This window comes from Odocoileus virginianus, chromosome 12 (assembly GCF_023699985.2).
Source record: "Odocoileus virginianus isolate 20LAN1187 ecotype Illinois chromosome 12, Ovbor_1.2, whole genome shotgun sequence".
Lineage (NCBI taxonomy): Eukaryota > Metazoa > Chordata > Mammalia > Artiodactyla > Cervidae > Odocoileus > Odocoileus virginianus.
Window position 1 is genome coordinate 21,604,569 of NC_069685.1, and position 22,697 is coordinate 21,627,265.

Below are 22,697 nucleotides of genomic sequence, written 5' to 3' on the forward strand. Positions count from 1 at the left end.
ATCAAAGCTCTGTGTTGGTATCATGAGTCAATGGGAACTACCACTGCTTACCTACCTTGTAGGCATCAAGAAATGTGATAGCTGATTTGAAATATAGTGCAGTCAACTGGAAATTCTGGTGAGATTGAGTTCAATTAAAACTCTGCTAAACTTGTTAAATTTATTCACAGATAGAAAAAATCTGTCTCAAGAGAACAAAACAGTAGTATTTGTATTCAGCATAGTGTGATTGTTAAAAAATATGTGTTCCAGTCCAAGTGATTAAGTTCCACCATTGCCTCTGCTTCTAATTTACTGTGTGATTTCCACTTAATTTACCAAAGATCTCCTGAAAGAGGAAATTGCACCCCACTCCAGTATTCTTGTCTGGAAAATCCCATGGACAGAGGAGCCTGGCCAGCTACAGTCCATAGGGTCAATAAAGGGTCAGGCATGACTGAGTACATATGCACACAAAAATTTGTCTTTTTATCTGTATAACTGTGAAATACTGTTTCTAAATCATAAATTTGTTTAAAGAACTAAATGAAAAAGCATATAGCATAAGGCTTATTGCATCATAAATATTCAACAAATATTAGCTGTTGCTTTCTTTTATGTGACTATATCATAATGAAGTAAATATGTCTTCTTTTCCCCTAATTTTGTGACATTAAGTCAAAGAATGAAACCTTACTAAAACATGGTTCTATCAATGTGTAAAAATGCACTTGAGATACAGCTTCCTAAAATTTTCCTACAATGGATACATGATTTATAGAAATTAATTCAAAAGACTTTAATGGATACCTATCTTGTGCCAGGCAGTAAAATCAAGTAAAATTATGAGATGAATATTGTAGTATCCTGACCCTTTAAGTAGTGTTGCACATGTGGGAATCAGAAACATCTGCAAATTAGTACACACTGTCATAATAAAAAGATAGGCACAGCATGAAAAAGAAACAGAAGAAGGAGAAGCTATTGAAGGTTGTATGTGTGTGTGCCTGTGAGCGTGTGTGAAGTGAGGAATTCAGAGGACATTTGATGTCAGAGATATAGCAGAAAGACATATAGGGGAATGAGTAATGAAAGACTGTGTCTATAGAATCCACAGGCATAAAAATTGGCTTAGGTAACTAAGCCAGTACAGACCACTCACCTCTGAGTTCAACTTTTCTCTGTGCTGCTTCATCCTTAGGCAGTCTTGCTCCTTAAGGTACTAGAGGTGCTAGAAAACACAGTATACCTTATATACCTTATATACCTTAAATTCAAGAAGAAAGAATGATTGATTTCATGGTTATTTTTGAATTATCTCTATTTAGATCTATTTGGGGCACATGAATATTCCTGAATGAATCAATGTGAGATGTGGGATGAAATATGTAGATTTTCCTAAGCTTAAATGAGAACCTCATTCCTGCAGTATGGCCCAGTCAAACTACCTGGACTTAGTGAGGGAAGATGAGTGGTTCTCCCAACACAATTGGTGATATCACCAGAAGTCTAAATGTATGCTTGGTTGTTTAAAAACAAATCAACTGACAAATTTAAATGAAACAAAGTCTGGGAACATCATTGTTCTTGCATACGGTTGATGGATGAATTTAAAATGGACTAGACTGGAGAGGATTGCAAATCTTGAAGTAATAGATCCAGGGGCCTGACCTCAAACACAGTAATGACTAATAAATTAGCCTTAACTAAGAAAGTTTTTTGTATTATTTGTCACTCTTAATACTCTGCATTGTTTATAAGCATCTGAAATCACAGTTATCATTTCATAATCTTCTCTGAATAATTTTTTGACTAATTCACAGGCCATTTGAACACAGTTGTGATTCTTAACCAAGAACACCTTCATATTAGTTTCATACATTCTCCTTTCTCTGTACATTTTAATGAAATTGCTTTTAATCAGCTCACCAAACTCATGCCAGATCCATTCTTCCTGGGCTATGTGAGAAATGCCCAATCTCTGCCAAGTCTCCCAAACCAAATTCATTTCTTCAGCATGATCCACCAAGCCAACGCTTCATTTTTCACAGACTCTTTTCACTTTCAAAGTCATACTAGTCAATGGGAAAATGAGATAAAAACACCATCTGTGTCATCCTGAAAATTAATTCTATTTACTAGATAAGACTGCAGGTTTATTTTAGCAAGATCACTTGTTCCTGCACCAGTCAAAAGGGGGTAGGGGTTGACAGGTTTGATAAATCTTGGCATGCTCTCTGTCATTACTTGATAAAAGATTTCTGAAAAGCGAGATATTTCAAGATTAACTTCATGTGGGTTTTGTCTTTTAAAATCCTGACCTTATTTCTCAGAAACTGTCACTTAATTTCCCAAAGAGTTAGATTATGCCATGATTTACACTAAATTAGTGGTTTCATTGTTGTTGTTTTTATCCTTTGCCTCTGGATGTCCTAAGAATCACAAAGAAAAGGAAGCTTCTTAACTATCAAATAGGCTATTAATTTCTGCTTCTTTAAGCCAGTGATATCAATTCCCTGTCAAAGATAAGGAAGGTTTACAAAACTGCTTTTTTATCACTGTTATTCCCTAACATTATTTAGAGATTATCATCCCATTATACCTCCATGCAGCTTTAATGTAGCACTCTAAAAGTGTTATCTCCTTCCTGTGACATAGATCACATGGAAGTTGAACTGGATTCCTGCATTTGTTCCTAGTCTTTTCACCTAGAGATTCAGCTCAAAGGAAATTCAGTAAAGCCTACTCAGCTTAAATTTGTCCCGGATTTTTTAAAAATTTTCGATTGGATATTTTTATTAGTGATTACATTACAGTAAGTTAGCATGAATTTAGTAGACTTTCAATCCTTGCAACGTTATATCTGAGAAGCATTTGTAGTGAACCGATTTCTCACTTTAACATGGAGCTAATTTGAAAAAATTATGTGATAATTATTTGCTTTTTGGTTGTAGTATAACTAGTAGCATTCTGTTCAGGGTATTCACTGATAAAATAAACATGATATACTAGAGACAGCTGGTGGTAGGAGTAGTCAGTGCTATGGCCCCTGCCAGCTCTTGTTGTAGCGGCCAATATTTCTGTGGCCTGCACTGCAGTTTGTGACACGTGCAAAGCCTCTAGGTTATCTGGTAATCTACAGGAGGAACCAGTGAGAATGCTAAAAATAATTGTTTAGGGTGAATGTGAAATTAGAGCAGGAAACCAGTAGAGAAACTTAAGAAAGTCTAGATCTCATGTAACAGTATTTTCTGTTGTTCGTAATATCTTGTTCTATGGATAAACTGAGATTTTTAATTTGTTTTATTGTTGGGTAGCACTCTTATTTTGCAACAAACCCTTTGAGCAGCAATAAATTAAAATATAGGGAAGTGCATGTTTATTTACTAAAATTCTGTTTCTTAATAGAGTTAATTTTAACATATAATTTTGCACATAATTTTATTGGCATTTGTAAACTACCACAGAGATTCCAATAATATTGATTCTAGAAATGTTTGAAGATGCATCAGTATCTACTTCAAAAGTTCTTACTATTTTAATGATTGTCTAGAGATCACTGTAAAGTATATAGCTGTTGAAGTTGCATTGACTTATGATTCTATAAAGCATAATTTTTTATTTAAATAAAATACAGTTTTTATTATGTCTGTTTCGTCATTACACAGAAAAAGAATTCGGGGTAGAAATGGTTTATTTGGGGAGTGGAGATGTAATGACTGAGCGGTAAACATACTAACACTAGCCTTTCCCTTCTTCAGGGGATCTTCGCAACACAAGGATCAAACCCAGGCCTCCGTTACTGCAGGCAGACTCTTTACCAGCTGAGCCACAAGGGAAGCCCAATACTAATACTACCCCCTGCCAAAATAAAAAAAAAAGCCATGTGCTAATGCTAATCCTTAGAAATTTTGAATATTCTGAAATATACTACTTTATCAGGCAAACAAAACTTTGCAGATACGACTAAACATCTTAGATCACTATATGTAGAAAGACAGAGGCAGTGGTCAAATTTAGAGAGACTTTAAAATGCTGTGCTTCTGGTTTAAAGATAAAGGAAGAGGACACAAGCAAACAAATGCGGACAGTCCGTGGCAAATGGAGGCAAGGAAATGGACTCTCCTGGCAAGGCTCCAGAAAGAATGCAGTTCTGTCAACACTGATTGTTAGGCTAGTCAAAACCATTTTCTATTTCTAACTTCCAGAACTGTAAGATAATCATTTGATGTTATCTTAAGCCACTAAGTTTGGTGATTTGTTACAGAAGCAATAGGATGCTAACGGAGTCTGTGAAAGATAACAGGGAGAAAGTAGGATCTGGTAGAGAGAGGCTTCAGATTTTAAGGCAGATATGACATCTGTGAAATAAAAAGTAGTGTTAGTTTACTCAGGCTATCATAGCACAATACCTCAGATTTGGTAACTTAAAGAAAAACAATTTTTTTTTCCTACACAGTTCTGGAGGTTATAAATCCAAGATCAAAGTGCTGGTTGGGTTGACTTCCTCTGAGGTCCCTCTCCCTGGTTTGTAGATGTTTATTCTCTTGCTATGGGCTTCCCAGGTGGTGCTAATGGTGAACTCACCTGCCAGTGCAGGAAACACAAGAGACCTGGGTTTGATTCCTGTGTTGAAAAGATTCCCTGGAGGAGGGCATGGCAACCCACTCCACTATTCTTGCCTGGAGAATCCCATGGACAGAAGAGCCTGGTGGGCTTCAATCCATGGGGCTGCAAAAGAGTTGGACACAACTTAGCGACTAAACAACAACAACATACTGAATTAAAACCCCACTGTAATGGCCTCATTTAACTTAATCACTTCTTTAAAGGTTCTATCTCTAAATTAGAGACACACTCTGATGCATGGGAGTTTGGGCATTGATATACGGATTTGAGGAACACATTATTAATTCCATAACAGGGAAGAAGGAGAACTGGCAGAAAGCAAGACAGATTGTAATGTAAAATCTGATGAAGTCTCAGTAAAACCAATTGCCCAGAATAAAGATTGCCCAAGGAGTCTCTAGCAGTGCAGAAATTGTCAGGCCCTATTATTGCCACTGTGTTCAATCATTGTCTGTGGCCTCCCTGAAAAGGAGCAGGGCCTTAGCCCAAATGCTGCAGGAGGTCCCAAATGGTACAGCTGGTGGCTGTTATCTAACTACGGATGCATTCCTTTCAGAAAGAAATGCAATTTTTATTTTTGAAGGCAAATCAAAATGGCACATCTCCATTACTGCTACAATTAATATTGCTCTTTTTTTATTCCAGTATTTCTTATGCACATATGAAATGTGAAACAATGGCTCTTAACATCTTGGCATCATTAGCAGAAACACTAAATGTTGCCAGTTTTATAACATTATATGACAGATGCTTCAAATACAAAATCAGTTAACTTAATTTCAATAATGGTTTATATTATTATAGAATGCTCATATAGCATTTGGAAGTTCATTTTTCAAAGGTGAAGCTTTTGTTATTATTGTAAATAGGATTGTAATTTCAGTTAAAAGGTTTAAGATTGAAGACAAAATTACTTGTCTTTGAGATGATAATTAGAGAACAAATATTAGTATAGCACAGCATCATGATTAAAAAAAACCTGTTGTTACTAAATTAAGAAACTTATGGAACAGATATACACTTGGAGTTGTCATAAACAAATGTGCATCTCTATAAAATACAACATTCTAACAATCAATTAAAAGCTACAGTATTCAAAATATACACATTATTTATAATTAGACAGGATAACTATACTACAAAATTTTGGATGAAGCTGAAGCTTAAAATAAATTATATTTTCTTTGCTGCCAACATTAGTTGGACTTTAGAAATGTTTAATCACTTGAATAACTGTTTGTTTAGTAAACTTATGTACATATTCCTCTCAGTTCAGTTCAGTCGCTCAGTCGTGTCTGACTCTTTGTGACCCCATGAATTGCAGCATGCCAGGCCTACCTGTCCATCACCAACTCCTGAAGTTTACCCAAACTCATGTCCATTGAGTCGGTGATGCCATCTAACCATCTCATCCCCTGTCGTCCCGTTCTCCTCCTGCCTTCAATCTTTCCTAACATCAGGGTCTTTTCAAATGAGTCAGCTTTTTGCATCAGGTGGCTAAAGTATTGGAGTTTCAGCTTCAACATCAGTCCTTCCAATGAACACCTAGGACTGATCACCTTTGGGATGGACTGGTTGGATCTCCTTGCAGTCCAAGGGACTCTCAAGAGTCTTCTCCATCAGCACAGTTCAAAAGCATCAATTCTTCAGGGCTCAGCCTTCTTCACAGTCCAACTCTCACATCCATACATGACCACTGGAAAAACCATAGCCTTGACTAGACTGACCTTTGTTGACAAAGGAATGTCTCTGCTTTTTAATATGCTGTGTAGGTTGGTCATAACTTTCCTTCCCAGGAGTAAGGGTCTTTTAATTTCATGGCTGCAATCACCATCTGCACTGATTTTGGAGCCCCCCAAAATAAAGCCAGCCACTGTTTCTGCTGTTTCCCCATCTATTTGCCATGAAGTGTTGGGACCAGATGCCATGGTCTTAGTTTTCTGAATGTTGAGATTTAAGCCAACTTTTTCACTCTCCTGTTTCACTTTCAAGAGGCTCTTTAGTTCTTCTTCACTTTCTGCCATAAGGGTGGTGTCATCAGGTACTGATTTTTTAATGTCTTGAAAATATAGAAATTTTACTCAAAATGAGTTGGAAAATTATAACAAAACAGTCAATGGATACAGCACCCCCCCCCAAAAAAAAAAAAAAAACAAACAAACAATTACTGTTAGAATTGACCAGTCTCCTACATCCATGGAATTCTCCAGGCAAGAATACTGGAGTGTAGATCTCCCTTCTCAAGGAGATCTTTCTAACCCAGGGATCAAACCTGGGTATCCTGCACCGTGGGCAGATTCTTTACTGTCTGAGCCACCAGGGGAGCCCTTAGAGAACTGGGATTGTTGGAAACAAAGCCTTCAAACAAGTAGAGATTAACAGCAATTTACAGAAAAGCAAAATGATAAAATCGGTAATCATATATAAGCTTTCCTATTTAAACTACGTATATATTTTAATAATATCTTAGCTTTTGAGAAGAATATTGGATGCAGCCCCATTTCACTGGGTATATTTATAGTCTGTACCAGAATGGAAATAAATTGAGAAAACTCATGATTTTGAAGCATTTGAGTTTGGGAAATTGTCAGGAAGCATTTAACAAGAGGCTTCCAGTGTGCTGTTTTGGATCTGTCAGGAACCCTCTGACCCTGAATATTCAGGAATTAAGAGGAGAGGCACGCCTTTCCCGGGGCTGAGGAATCCAGGCATTTCTCATTACGGTGGTAAGTATCCTCTTCCTTTTTATGAGCCATACGGTAGGTAAAAGGTGATTGTTTGCAACTCTCTCTTTGATAGGGGTCATCCTTCGTTTTGTTTAGTCTGGAATTGTAATCTTTATCTTTGCTGAGAATAATTACAGTATATATGCCCACGCCATGTTGATTAAAACACCTTTGCTCCATCAGAGCTTTGGTCCCCGTGTCTTTCTTTCTTTCTATCCTTCCTGTCTTTCTCTCTCTCTCTATTTCTGGCTAATTCCTTGGAGCGCAGAGGCCCGCTGAGCTCACTTTCTTGCCCGGGCTTCTGAGACCCTCTCGAGAAGGCGCACTGCGCCTTCACCCTCTCGAGAGGGCGCCTGGTGCCTCCGCGCAGCAGCGCGAACCCTGAGAACCGGACTCTGCCGGCTTTCCGAGTAAACCAGGGGACATCAGCCTCTTTCTCTCTCTTACTCTCGGAACCACCAGGTTCCGGTCCATTAAAGGACCAACAGGAAACACTCAAAATATCTTAAATATAGACAGGAGTTTTAATAAATTTTTCATTGTAAAAATTTGTCTTAGAAATTTTGCTGAATGAAAGTAAAAGACAATATCTGTGTAAATAATAGGGCTAAAATATTTGTTTATTTCAATATTGAAAAAAATAAAATTGATAACACCAACATAACAAAATATAGCAGAATTTGCTCTGACCTTATCTCAATAACTCTGATGAAATTTTTCCTCAATTAAAAGTATTATGTTAGACAAGGAAGAGTCAACTGAAGATTCTATAATTTCAAACTAACCACAAAATGTAACTTTGAAAAATATTGCAGGTAAATTTTTTTAAATGAAGAGACTATAAAAATGTGGCCTTCCAAAAATGGCAATGATAAAGTAATATGGACAAATATAGATGAGACTAATTTAACTATAAGATTTATGCAAAGATAATAATTTTGTTTATGTTTTGTATTAATATTCAGAAAATTGCCATAAACTAGGTTTTAAAATTTACTTCTATTTAATATGCAATATACTTATATATATAAGATAAATTCTAAGTTTGAAAATAGTTTATTCATAGAAACTTTAAGCCAATGAATACAAGTCAACAAATTTATAGATCAATAAGTATTTCAAATATTGTATGCTTGAAATTAGTTGATTACTCCATTTTGTTCTTAAAAGTAGCTTCCTATAGGCAATAATTTACTTGTACTTGCCCTACATAAGGGTTTTGAATGATATTTTGTGATTGTCATGCTTGCAAAATGAAAAAAAACTCTGGTAATCAATAGAAAGTCATTGAATAAGAAAATGGAAGTTTTTTCTCTTTACTAGACAGTAACATTTTATTGCAAGAGTTAATTTATTCCCAATGATTTAAACTTGGTTTCCTGATGGGAATTCCTTGGTGGTCCAGTGGTTAGAACTTTGTACTTTCACAACTGAGGGCTAGGGTTCAATCCCTAATCTGGGAGCTAAAATCCCATAAGCCGCATGGCACAGCTAAAAAAAAAAAAAAAAAAAAAACTTGGTTTTCATTGAACAAGGTGAATACTCAAAACTTAAGCCAAAAAAGGCAATAGAAAACACTGTTTCCACTTATTAATAAAATTTGAGATCATATGTCAGTGATTCAGAGGCCACTCAGGAGATCTTAAAACTTGGAGGAAGATACAAGTAATAATTGCACATACTTTAGAAAGGCCTGCTGCAGGGTCCAACTTTGACAATGGACTCACTTCTTCCACTTTAAAAAGCCAAATGAAGGATCAGCGTCAGCAGCAGACACGTTCTAAGAGGCATCACTTTAATTGTATCTGTCACCAGCCATATACACCACAGAGAAGTTATCAGAAAATTAAGCATATTCTTCATTGGGACCAAATTTAGGGGAATGGCTATTTGGTGACTTTACTTACTTGCTCATTTCTGCTTTCAAATACATAGCCCTATTTTCGTTTTAAAAAAGCCAACATTGATTCAATTCAACTCAATTCAAGATCAGATCTATGATGGTGCATTTGCTAAAATTGGAAGTAAAAGTGTTTTCTCTCCCTAAACCTTAATTCTTCTAACTAATTCAGGCCTTGAAAATTCTTCTCTGAATAAAAAAATTAGAAGATAAGTAGAAAGAAGATTGGTGATAAGAGCGATAATGTTTATGCATTGTTGAAATTAGCTCTTGGCTGGATTATAACACAGGTAAAGAAATGAATACACTTGGGACTTGGTGCTGCCTGGAATGGTCATCTTCACAGCAATTACTGAGAAAAAACAATTACACAGAGAGTCAGAGTCCTCCGCTGTATTTTTCTACATATCTATTACCTTATTATGCCTAAGCCACTAGTCCCTGGAGAGATAATGTAATTTTATTGCATACATAAAATATTTTAACCTGGTTTGAACACCACTGTTTTGTACCATAGGGAGAAAAAGCCAACTCTCTGTTAGAAAACATATTTTGTTGCATTTAGGACAAATTGTTAGCATAATAATCAACAAATATAAAATCATGAAAATCCTAGAGAGTATATTCTCTGACATGGAGAATTAGGGTAGATTTCAATGCAAAAAAATGAAGATCTTCAAATGTTCGAAATCAGATTGCTTATATTCTTTGCAGCCAAAGATGGAGAAGAAAAATACTATGTATTTTTTTAATTCATGAGTTTGTAGAAAATATTTTGAACCAAATAATAAGAGAAACATGACATACCCTAAACTTGTGGGCTGTAAAGTTTTTCTCAAAAAGAAATATTGAAACTTCATTTCATATAATAGAAAATAAAATAAAAATAAAGTGTACAACTACAGAAATTAGAAAGTATTGTCTGATTATACTCAAGAATAGTAAAGATAAAAGCATTAATAAGTGATAGAGAAAACAGTACAACAGAGGTGGACTTTGAAAGGCAAATTTGGAATTTGAGAGGTCTAATAAAATTGAAATACTCCTGGAAAAACTGAGAAAGATCACAATGAGAAAGGCAGAGTAATAAATATCAGAAATAAAAAAAAGGTGATGTCACTCCCTATACTGCAAACATAAAAAAAAAAAATAAATGGTTTAGGAAGAGCTTATGATAATAAAATTTTAAATTTATATAAAAGATACATTTCTTAATAAACATAGTTTACCAAACTGACACACAAAAAGAACCTGAAAAATCTACCTTGTCCTACATATATATTATATTCATTCAGTATATATATGACCCATATGGAAAAAACCACATGGGCTCTCCAATGAGAGCTTCCGAACATCTAAGGAGTCAACACGACCAATCCTACTCAACCCTTAGAATATAATATTAAACATTTTTCAACTTTTTATAAACACCACATAAACCTTTGTATCAAAACCTAACAAAGATTTTATAAATGGAACTGGAGAGGGATTTTTCTCAAGGCTCTAAATTCTTGAGAAAAACAGTAGTCTGTTTTTTTTTCAGACTATCAGAAACTTCTTAACAAATTTTAGCCTACTCTCCTGTATGTTTAACTTTCTAAATTTATATCATCCATGAAACGTGAGCACACTGAATTAAGCAGTGTATATATAAATATATTATAATCAGATAATTTTGTATCTATTCTAAGAAAGCAAAGACTAAATGTCATTTGAAAGTCAACCATTTAATTTCTCACTGCTTGAAGAGAAGAAACAATAACTGAACAAGAATAGTAGGTGGTGATAATTCAGTTGATTAGAATGAAATAGGGGGATGTGATCAGTGCAAGAGAACAGAGTATTGTTTGAAATTTAGAAAAAGCCTCCCTGAAGAGGTTATATTTAAGGTAAGATAGCAATAAAGGAAAAGCCTCAGCCACAGGGACATTTGGTGGAAGAACATTCTGTATAGAAAACATAGTTCTTGCACAATGATTTGAAGAAGAGAGAAAAGTCCATCAGGTTTTTTTTGTTTTCATCAGCATTTAGAGATACAAATCACTAAAAATTATTTTCTTTGGTGCACATTCTAGTTATAACCCTGATTTTCTTCAGACTATCACAAACTTCTTAAAGAATTTTAGCCTACTCTCCTATATCCTTAACTTTCATTAACCCAATGCAATGAGCCTTTCTTACCAGTAATTCCATAAAAACTCATACTCAGCATTCATTACTATGTTCTTATTTATTACCCAACTATACCAACTTCCTAGGTGATCCCATTCACACATGCTAACACCAGTGAAGACTTTCATAATCTTATATTTCAGCAGCACAGATTCTCTCATCAATGTCAGATTCATCCTTATGATTTCCAGTAGACTAATGACCTCTTCAATGTTTCATATGCAACTAAAACTCAGAATCTCCTTTATTGAATGCTACTTTTTTTATTGTAATGAAGTTGACTTACAATATTGTGTTAGTCCAAAGTAAACAGCAAACTGACTCAATTATATTTATTTTTTCAGATTATTTTCCATTATATGATATTGAATATAGTTCTCTGTGCTGTATGGTAGAGACATGTTCTGTTTTACATGTGTGTGTGTTAGTTGCTCAGTCATGTCTGACTCTTTGTGACCCCATAGGCTGTGGCCCACCAGTCTCCTTTGTCCATGGAAGTCTCCAGGCAAGAATGCTGGAGTGGGTAGTCATTCCCTACCCCAGGGATCTTCCTGACCCAGGATAAAAACCAGGTCTCCTGAATTGCAGGGAGATTCTTTACCATCTGTACTACCAGGGAAGCCACTTTATATATAGTAGTGTGTAAATATCTGTTAGTTCCATACTCCTAATTTACCCCCTTCCTTCCCCTTTGGAAACCATCAGTTTGTTTTCTATGCCTTTTTTTATTTTTGCATATAGATTCATTTGTGTTACTTTTTAGATTCCACAATAAATGATATCATACAATATTTGTCTTTCTCTGACTTCATTTAGTATGATAATTTCTAAGTCCAACTATGATGCTGCAAATGGCAACATTTCATTTATGTTGGAGTAGTATTCCATTATGTATATAAATATGGATGACTCAGCAGTAAAGAACCCACCTGCCAATGCAGGAGACACAGGGGATGCAGGTTCGATCCCTGGATTGAGAAGACCCCTGAAGGAAATGGCAACCCACTCCAGTGTTCTTGCCTGGAAAATCCCATTGACAGAGGAGCTACAGTCTATGAGGTAGCAAAGAGTCTAACACAACTGAGTGAGCAGGAGCATGATATATGTGCTCCATATCTTCTTAAACCTATCATCTGCTGATGGACACTTGGATTGTTTCCATGTCTTGCCTACTGTAAAATAGTGCCTCATGGACACTGGAGTGGATGGTCTTCTTGAATAAGAGTTTTAAACACTGTCTATTTGTCATGTTTCCTATTTTGTTATGACACTACAAATCACCCACTTTTTCAGTTCATAAATGTAGACATTGTTAATATCTCATTCTCCAAAACCACATTTTTGTTCAATTACCAAGTCCTGTCATTACTAATTTGTATGTTTGTGGAAAATTCACTCATTGTTTCTGACTCTGTCCTAGCTGAATCTAATAAACATTGTTTTCTGGATAACAGTCAATCCACCTAATTCAAATAGACCTTTCTCCTATATTATTTATCCTTACTCTACTCATTCAGAAAAGAAATTCTAATGTAACTTTTTCATTTAGAAGCTGGATCCTTACCACGCTTTTCAGACCCTCCAAGTTCTCTAAAGCTGCTTATCTAACTGTGCTTATCAGATCTTATCTAATTGTGCTGTTCAAACTCATGTATGCATTAGTCATGCTAGAGTAGCAAAGTGCTAGATTCATTTGTGTTAGGATCCTTCTTGTGGCTGGAAGAGATCCTTGTTTCCTACCAATTAACCAAGCTCTCAGCAAGTTTTTTCTAAATCTGGCCCATTCTTTAAGGACCAAGTTAAAACCCCCATACCTCTATCCCTAGGAGGGACATCTGTCTGTCCCACATTCTCATGGCACCCAGTTTTTCACTTTAACAGTCATCTCATACTACTGTATTTCTGCAATTATGTATCTGCCTTCTCTATTAGGTGAATAAATTGATGGCAAAAGGGAACCATTTGATTTTAATTACTGCTCTATAAAATAACACTTCATACAGTGCCTGGCACTGGAGGACATGCTCATTAAATGAGTAAATGAATGATTTAAATGAATGATTCTATATCTGATACATTCAGCAAAGCACAAAAAAGGTTACACTACAAATGGACACTAAAGTTTTATTTTTTTAAACATTTAAAAAATTTTGAAATATTTAAAACTTACAGATATGTATAGAAAATATAATTCTCAGTAACTATTTAGATTTAACTCTGCCTTACTTAAGATTTATAAATAATAGTAATAATATTATACATTTTAAGTCCTTGTACAACCCATTCACCTCTTTTCCTTCCCATAGGCAATGTTCAGGTTGATGAGTTCCTTACCTATCCATATTTTTATGACTTTATGATATATGTCTGCTGCTGCTGCTGCTGCTAAGTCACTTTAGTCATGTCCGGCTCTGTGTGACCCCATAGACGGCAGTCCACCAGGCTCCCCCATCCCTGGGACTCTCCAGGCAAGAACACTGGAGTGGGTTGCCATTTCCTTCTCCAATGCATGAAAGTGAAAAGTGAAAGTGAAGTCGCTCAGTCATGTACGACTCTTAGCGACCTCACGGACTGCAGCCTACCAGGCTCCTCTGTCCATGGGATTTTCCAGGCAAGAATGCTGGAGTGGGGTGCCCTTGCCTTCTCCATGATATATGTCTAGCTATAAATAATACCTTAAATTGAGCTTTTTTATATTTTAGGTGTCATTAAATTAAATATATTTCTAAATGCTTATCTTAATACTTGTTTTTGAGATTCTGATTTTGATAATCAGAACTTAAAATGTAGAACTAATTCATTTTAAATTCTGTATGTTTTTTATTGTGTCAATACATTGTAATTTATTTCCTATTACTTGACTTAAGGATAGTGTTTTGTAATATTAAACAATTATTAATGAACAGCTTATTTATGCTTTCACTAATACATGCTTTAAGGGTTTCTCTACTTATAAAAGCTAACATGAGAGTCAACTTACACCTATACATATTTCTAACATTTGTAAATTGCCATCATATCCATTTTCTTAACTGTAAAATAATGCAAAGAATCAGATAGTCTTTGCATTAAAGTCCATGTTTCATCTTTCAGTTTCTTCAAACATGTTATTAAAAAATTGAACCACAATTGCAAATTTATGGACTTGGTTTTATAATTCGGTTGATGGCTTCTTATGGATATTGAAAATGCATTTCTAAGTACATAGAGATTGAGAATTGATATATTTTCTTTGGAATTTTTCATTTTAAGTAATAACTTTTTTGCTTAATAATATTTTCTGTTTAAAAATCTATTTTGTCTGAAAAATATTATTACTCCAGTTTTTTTCTTTGGTTGAATATATCTTTATAATTTTCTAAAACTTACTTTTAAAATTTACATCTTTATGCTTTGGATGTCTCTGTGGGAGGTTTCTTCCACAGATATTTTAAAAATTAACCAGGGGCTAAGTGGCCAGAAAGATTTTTTTTAATCTGTGAAAGTCTGAAAGGCACATATATGTGGTCTCCCTATGGGGAAATTTCACATTTACTCGAGTTCCAGGGATGTCTGAGATTTTTGATAATTTTCTAGCTACAGGTTCCCACACAATTTGAATGGTGTGAATTCAGATCACTCATTATAAAAGGCACGATCTTGTGGTTCCAAATTATTCCTAGTGATTCTTTTCCTATCCATGGCCCAAGGAGATCTGTTTGTTCCAGCTGTAAGTCTCTCGGCCATAGGAACACAAGGTTGTTTCAGAAGGGAGCTCATCTTCACCCAAGGCTGGCATAGTATTGGTGTAAGAATCTCAGTTTTTAGGAATGATTCTAATACCTATCTGCACTGTTTGAATTTAATAACTGCTAAATACTCTGCAGCAGAGTTTGTTTTTCATCTCTGGTCCCTGGAGATTTTCCTTTCTTACTGTGAATTTGTATATATACTGTAAAATATTTTGTTACTATTTGATTGTGCTTTAAGTATGGCAGAGGTTTTGAAACACATGGGAATAAAGGAAGAAAAAACAAATTAGTAGTTAACATTAAAGTGAAATCTGAAAATGACTTACAACAGAGTCCTACCTCATAATTGGCATTCTATACATCTGAAAACATTAAAGAAACTATAGAAAAATTCAAGGTGAGAACAATTAGCAAAGTGCACTTTGACATAAACCCATTTTTAATAATGTCAAACTCACGGAAAAAATGGAGCTTAACAGTGTCATTATTTTTTAGTGACAGTATATACATAAAGATGATTTTAGAAAGTCATTAAAAACTGGCTGGGTAGATAAAGGTTTTAATAGTAGTGGCAGTAAAAAAGAATTGATAAAGTGTTGGTAACACTTGAGAAAATGGTGGCTGATAAAACAGTAGAAGATCAAATGTCAATTACCCTATATGCACCAAGCATTGTGCCAGGTGATTTATGTAGGTTATGATATTCAATATCACCATAACCTTATAACCCAGCTATTGTTCTTATCATTCTGAAAGTGAAGAATATGAATCTCATAGTTTAAATGACATTTAAGATTAGCTAGTAAGTAGCATATGAAGTCTGGTCTTGTGCCCTAAGTTTCATTAATTTCATATTTTAGTTGTGTCATATTAATACTAAATTTAAATAATATAATGTGCATATTATGAAATGTTTAGGCATTTGTGAATAAATTTTAACTCATTTTAACACATCCACCAAAATGATAAAATTATCAAAATAATACAGTATATATTTTAATTCATTATGTTCTCATGTTGATATATATATTTTTTATAAAATAAAGAAACTGAAGATACAGAAGACATAGGTATAGGATAAGTGTAAATAGAAATAGAATACATTTAGGGGTCCTTTTAAGTAAGCTTACAATAAATGTGAATATATAAATCACATTCGTATAAGTAACTAAAAATCTACCAAGACGACGATCAGCTTTTCTCAAAATCATGTTTCCCTTCAATTCCTTTTTTTTTACCACTTTTTTTCATTCCTTAAAATGGCAGTCATCACTCACTTTCCTGATCTTTCTGTCACAAATAAGCATAATATAATTAAATTTAAAAAAAAGGATTTCTGACTTAAAGTGAGACACTTTTTAAATTTTTAAAAATTAATCAAGGAAACTAAGCAAGGTGAAAAGACAGCACTCAGAATGGGAGAAAATAATAGCAAACAAAGCAACAGACAAAGGATTAATCTCAAAAATATACAAGCAACTCCCTGCAGCTCAATTCCAGAAAAATAAATGACCCAATCAAAAAATGGGCCAAAGAACTAAACAGACATTTCTCCAAAGAAGACATACAGATGGTTAACAAACACATGAAAAGATGCTCAACATCACTCATTATCAGAGAAATGCAAATCAAAACCACAATGAGGTACCATGACACGCCAGTAGGATGGCTGCTATCCAAAAGTCTACAAGCAATAAATGCTGGAGAGGGTGTGGAGAAAAGGGAACCCTCTTACACTGTTGGTGGGAATGCACACTAGTACAGCCACTATGGAGGACAGTGTGGAGATTTCTTTAAAAAGTGGAGATAGAACTGCCATATGACCCAGAAATCCCACTTCTGGGCATACACACCTAGGAAACCAGATCTGAAAGAGACACGTGCACCCCAATGTTCATCGCAGCACTGTTTATAATAGCCAGGACATGGAAGCAACCTAGATGCCCATCAGCAGACGAATGGGTAAGGAAGCTGTGGTACATATACACCATGGAATATTACTCAGCCATTAAAAAGAATTCATTTGAATCAGTTCTAATGAGATGGATGAAACTGGAGCCCATTATACAGAGTGAAGTAAGCCAGAAAGATAAAGACCAATATAGTATACTAACGCATATATATGGAATTTAGAAAGATGGTAACGATAACCCTATATGCAAAACAGAAAAAGAGACACAGATATACGGAACAGTCTTTTGGACTCTGTGGGAGAAGGCGATGATGGGATGTTTTGAGAGAACAGCATCGAAACATGTATGTTATCAAGGGTGAAACAGATCACCGGCCCAGGTTGGGTGCATGAGACAAGTGCTCGGGGCTGGTGCACTGGGAAGACCCAGAGGGATGGAGTGGGGAGGGAGGAGGGAGGGGGGATTGGGATGGGGAACACATGTAAATCCATGGCTGATTCATGTCAATGTATGGCAAAAACCACTACAATATTGTAAAGTAATTAGCCTCCAACCAATAAAAATGAATGGAAAAAAATAAAAAAATTAAAAATAAAAAAATTGAAATAAGTAAATAAATAAATTTAAAAAATAAAAATTAATCATATTTAATTATTAGTGACATCATTAACAATAATACATAACATATAATTTATAATACATATAATAATTAGCATTATAAATTATTAGTGACTTAAATTACCTCATTTTAAGCCTCTATGTTACACACAGTATTTCATTTTAGAAAATAAATGAGAAAGATTCTTATTAATAATATATAGATTACTCTTATTCAGTTTACTGAATCACATATCATCTACTACAGGATTATAAGGGCTTCCCTGATGGCTCAGTGGTAAAGAATCTGCCTGCCAATGCAGGAGATGTGAGTTCAATCCCTGGGTCAGGAAGACTACCAGAGAAGGAAATGGCAACTCACTACATTATTCTGGCCTGGGAAATCCCATGGACAAAGGAGCTTTGTGGGTACAGTCCACTGGGTCACAAACAGTCAGACATGACTTAGCAACTAAACAATAAAGACAGCAACAACAGGATTACAAAGATAGTGATGGATGAGGTGCTTTCTGTCTCAGCCTAAGTTACCCAGAAAACAGAGTCTGAGGCAAAGTTACAAAGTTTTTAACTCATTGTTAAAGAACTGGGGAAGTTCTTTAATCCTGGGGAAACAAGAATGATGGAAATATAAGGCAAGCAGGAAGGAAATCAATATGAGGAAAACAGTACAAGTTTGTCTTAATTTGATATCAGGTGATTCTGTTTGATTTCACTCTTAGAGGCCGTCTGTCCCGCGTCTTAGGACAAACTGTGCAAGGAGAATCTCCCCTTTGTCCAAGTTTCCCTTACAATGAATTAACTTGTCTGCATTTCTAAGTTATGGATGTATAAGTAACAAGTGAGACCTGTAGTAGCTCAAGAGTTAGCCTCAAAAAGAAAGTATTAGGATGGGAGGTGAGAATTGCAGAGGGTTCATATAAGGTAGGAACTAACATGCACATCACACATTGCAGGTGTCTTCCATTTCACATTGTACTTCAGGGACTCCATATCTCTGAAAAGAGAAAAGCCTCTTTTTTCTTGAGAAGATATTTTCAAATTTAACCAGTCATTCAGTTCTTAAAATTACTTAGATCATTTATAGTATAGGTAAACAACTAACAGTCCTAACTGTTCTTTTTTCCCCAACTTTATTCAGAAATAGCAGACAACAGTCTTCGCTATTGAAGATGGTGAATGATGTTCATCATTTCCTTCTTCTACTGCTCATTTTAGATTTTCTTAAACCCAAGATTAAGTCTTATTTGAACTGGTGGCTAATAATTTCTTTTTAGTTTGGGGACAGGGTTTGTTTAGTTTCTTTTCATTTCTTTATTTTTGACATGGTAGAGTATCCAGGACTTTTGGAACCAAGAGAGAAGAGGTTTTAACTGATTTGTCCCTGTGTCAGTTGTGGTTGTTTCAATCTGCCATTATCAATGGGTGCTGAACCAAAAAAAAAAAAAAAAAAAAAGGATTTCTTAGTAAATAACCTGAGATCCAGGTGTATTTCCTCTGTTCTCCATTGCGCATCCTTTCAGGGATGATACCCTCAAAAAGATAAACAGGATAGTCCTTTCTTCTTATTGCTCCACTGGCGGAGGGGGGCTGGCTAGGGGTGGGTGGGAGAGATGAACCTGATGTGACCAGCTGATAATTGTGTATTTGAATATTTCTCCTGGGACAAGTTATCTGCCAGGAGCCAAGTCTCTGCCCAGAATTTCCTCCTTGGTTTCCACATGCCATATTCAGTGGATTCTGTCTAAGTTATCTTCAGATAAGTTTAAATGTGTTATTTGAGAAATGAAGCAAAGACTGGTATGGGAGTAATGAATTGAGTCAAAGAAAAGAAGTCAGACAAAAGAGAGCATGTTATCTATTCATCAACTCTGAATAATGAAACTTAATCTCAAAGGGGAATACTTGAAAATTTGCCACAAAGTGTCCATAGGGAGAAAGTGGGTTCCATCATTGTGTTTTCATATCCTCTCAAATGTAAAATGAATCTTTTGGCTGGAGACAGGGTGTGAGATATTTCAGGATTAGATTGAGCATTCTTGAGCTATTGTGTGGCAAAGACACAGTGGGGAGAGAAGGTAATTCCATATGTCCAAAAAGTATGGAATGTTGTTAGGCTAAACCACTATCCACAGGAGATAGTAGTCAACTATTATATACCTGCTAGCAACTGGCCTAATGCATCACCTTGAGGGTGGGAACAATATTAAGAACTCAGTCTTGGTCTCTGCTCTTGACAGGTTGACAGTTTACAGTGAACATAGACAACAGACTGGTTCCAAATAGGAAAAGGAGTACGTCAAGGCTGTATATTGTCACCCTGCTTATTTAACTTATATGCAGAATACATCATGAGAAACGCTGGGCTGGAAGAAGCACAAGCTGGAATCAAGATTGCCGGGAGAAACATCAATAACCTCAGATATGCAGATGACAGATCTGCAGATGAGAGAAAGTGAAGAAGAACTAAAGGGCCACTTGATGAAAGTGAAAGAGGAGAGTGAAAAAGCTGGCTTAAAGCTCAACATTCAGAAAACTAAGATCATGGCATCCGGTCCCATCACTTCGTGGCAAATAGATGGGGAGACAGTGGAAACAGTGGCAGACTTTATTTTCTGGGCTCCAAAATCACTGCAGATGGTGGTTGCAGCCATGAAATTAAAAGACGCTTACTCCTTGGAAAGAAAGTTATGACCAACCTAGACAGCATTTGCAGAGACATTACTTTGCCAACAAAGGTCTGTCTAGTCAAGGCTATGATTTTCCCAGTAGTCATGTATGGATGTGAGAGTTGGACTATAAAGAAAGATGAGCACTGAAGAATTGATGCTTTTGAAATGTGGTGTTGGAGAAGACTCTTGAGAGTCCCTTGGACTGAAAGGAGATCCAACCAGTCCATCCTAAAAGAGATCAGTCCTGGATGTTCATTGGAAGAACTGATCTTAAAGCTGAAACTCCAATACTTTGGCCACATGATGCAAAGAGCTGACTCATTTGGAAAGACCCTGATGCTGGGAAAGATTGAGGGCAGGAGGAGAAGGGGATGACAGAGGATGAGATGGTTGGATGGCATCCCCGACTCAACGGACATGGGTTTGGGTAGACTCCGGGAGTTGGTGATGGACAGGGAGGTCTGGTGTGCTCGGTTCATGGGGTCGCAAAGAGTTGGACATGACTGAGACTGAACTGAACTGAACTAAGTGAACACAGATAGCTCAGTTTTGGTGAAAGTGAAAATATACTTTTGGGCTCATGCATACTCTCAGTTCCAGCCATCAAGGTGACTCCACCATGAGCTGACTGTGAAAACACTGGTGACAGAGTACAGAGGCGATATACATAAGGAAAGTCACCTGTAAAGTGAATTTTGGAGAGCCATATTTGGAGAATGCCATGTTTTATTGCTTTATTAATCTACTCAGGCCAGATTTTGTATCATTTTCTTTTTTATATGAATCACTAGTATACACACCTTTATTGACACCGTTTATTTCCTCAGTGGATTTAATTTATGTTCCAGCTGCAGTCACTTGGTGGCTCATGATGAGTCAATCAGTTTTCACTAGAGACCAGAGGCATGGAAGTACTTTAAGATAATCAAAAAATGTTAAAAATTCATTTTCTTATATTTTTAAAATAAGTGAGAAAAGAAAAATGGGCATGGAGAAAACTTAGGTGATAAATACACAAACTTCCAAAATATTACAGTTACTTGTCCTGTCGCCTAAATATAATCTCTACTAATCTCCTTTGTAATGACTTTACACTTCTCTCCACAACTTTCAATTATCATTAAATTTAAATACACAGATAAATTCTTCAATTTGAAGTTTTTTCCAGCTGACAATTTTCTTAAATATTATATTTAATAGGTAAAAATTATAATGCATGAGTTTAAATTCAACATTCAATCTGATTTTACCTTACTATTACTTTTCTAAATTGATTAGGTTTTTATGCCATTATTTTCATATTTCTTGTATAAAATTTCCAAGACAATTTCTGGAAGCTCTATGTTCTTATTTTTAAATAAAATAAGAGCATATTTGGAAAAAAAAAAAGACTCTCCCTAATTTTTGGTCTCAAATATTATTATCTCTAAGTAATTATGCATGCTTCACATTTTTTACTAAATTCAAACAGAACAAATTTAACAGCTAAGGTAAAAGCTGAAATTCTACTACTTTGTCATTTTGAAAAATTGAATCATGATAGTTTTTCTTTTTAAACTAATTTAGTTTAGCATTACTTTTTCACTAATCTGTTAAGACTGAGTAAAAGAGAAATTAAATACTCATCTTTTTTATGTCTATCTCAATGTATAAGAAATGTTATTAATATAATATATTTTAGTTATTATTAAATTGCATTTTACTCTGACATAATTATAGAATGATTTCCATATCTTTCTAAATACATTATTCTCCAGTTTTTCATTATTATACACAAATCCCAGTGAAATCATTGTATGTTGTATGTGCTTAACTGAAATAGAATTAAAATTATTTATCCTTGCAAATATATTTATTTATTTTTATGTTCTGGACCATACAAAACATTGTACAATTTTTTTATTGCATTCTGCTTTTTCATCTAGAAAGTGATTAAAATATTAAATTAGGAAACTTCTGTAATTTTTGAATAATTAATTTAATTTTGCTAAACTAACTGTTCAGTTTCATTTTCTTGGGGTCAAATGATGCTAAATTATTAACATTTTATCTGTTGAAAAAAGATATCTCCTTCTAAGAAGTTAACTTTATGAATATTTAAACTAGTTTACATAAAACTAGATCAGATTAAACTCAAACTGAAGGAGTCACTTAGTCAAGGAGGTCCATTTAATATTGGTGTTTCTGTATCTGTTTTACAAAACCCACCATACTAACTCAAGATTTAAAATGGATTGATTACAACATATCTGATTCAGCTTCTTTTCTCTGGAATTTATCTTAAAGGGTTATCATAAAAATTTAAAGCTAATTTAAGAAGACAACTAAATAAATAAAAACATAAATCCACCTTGAATAGT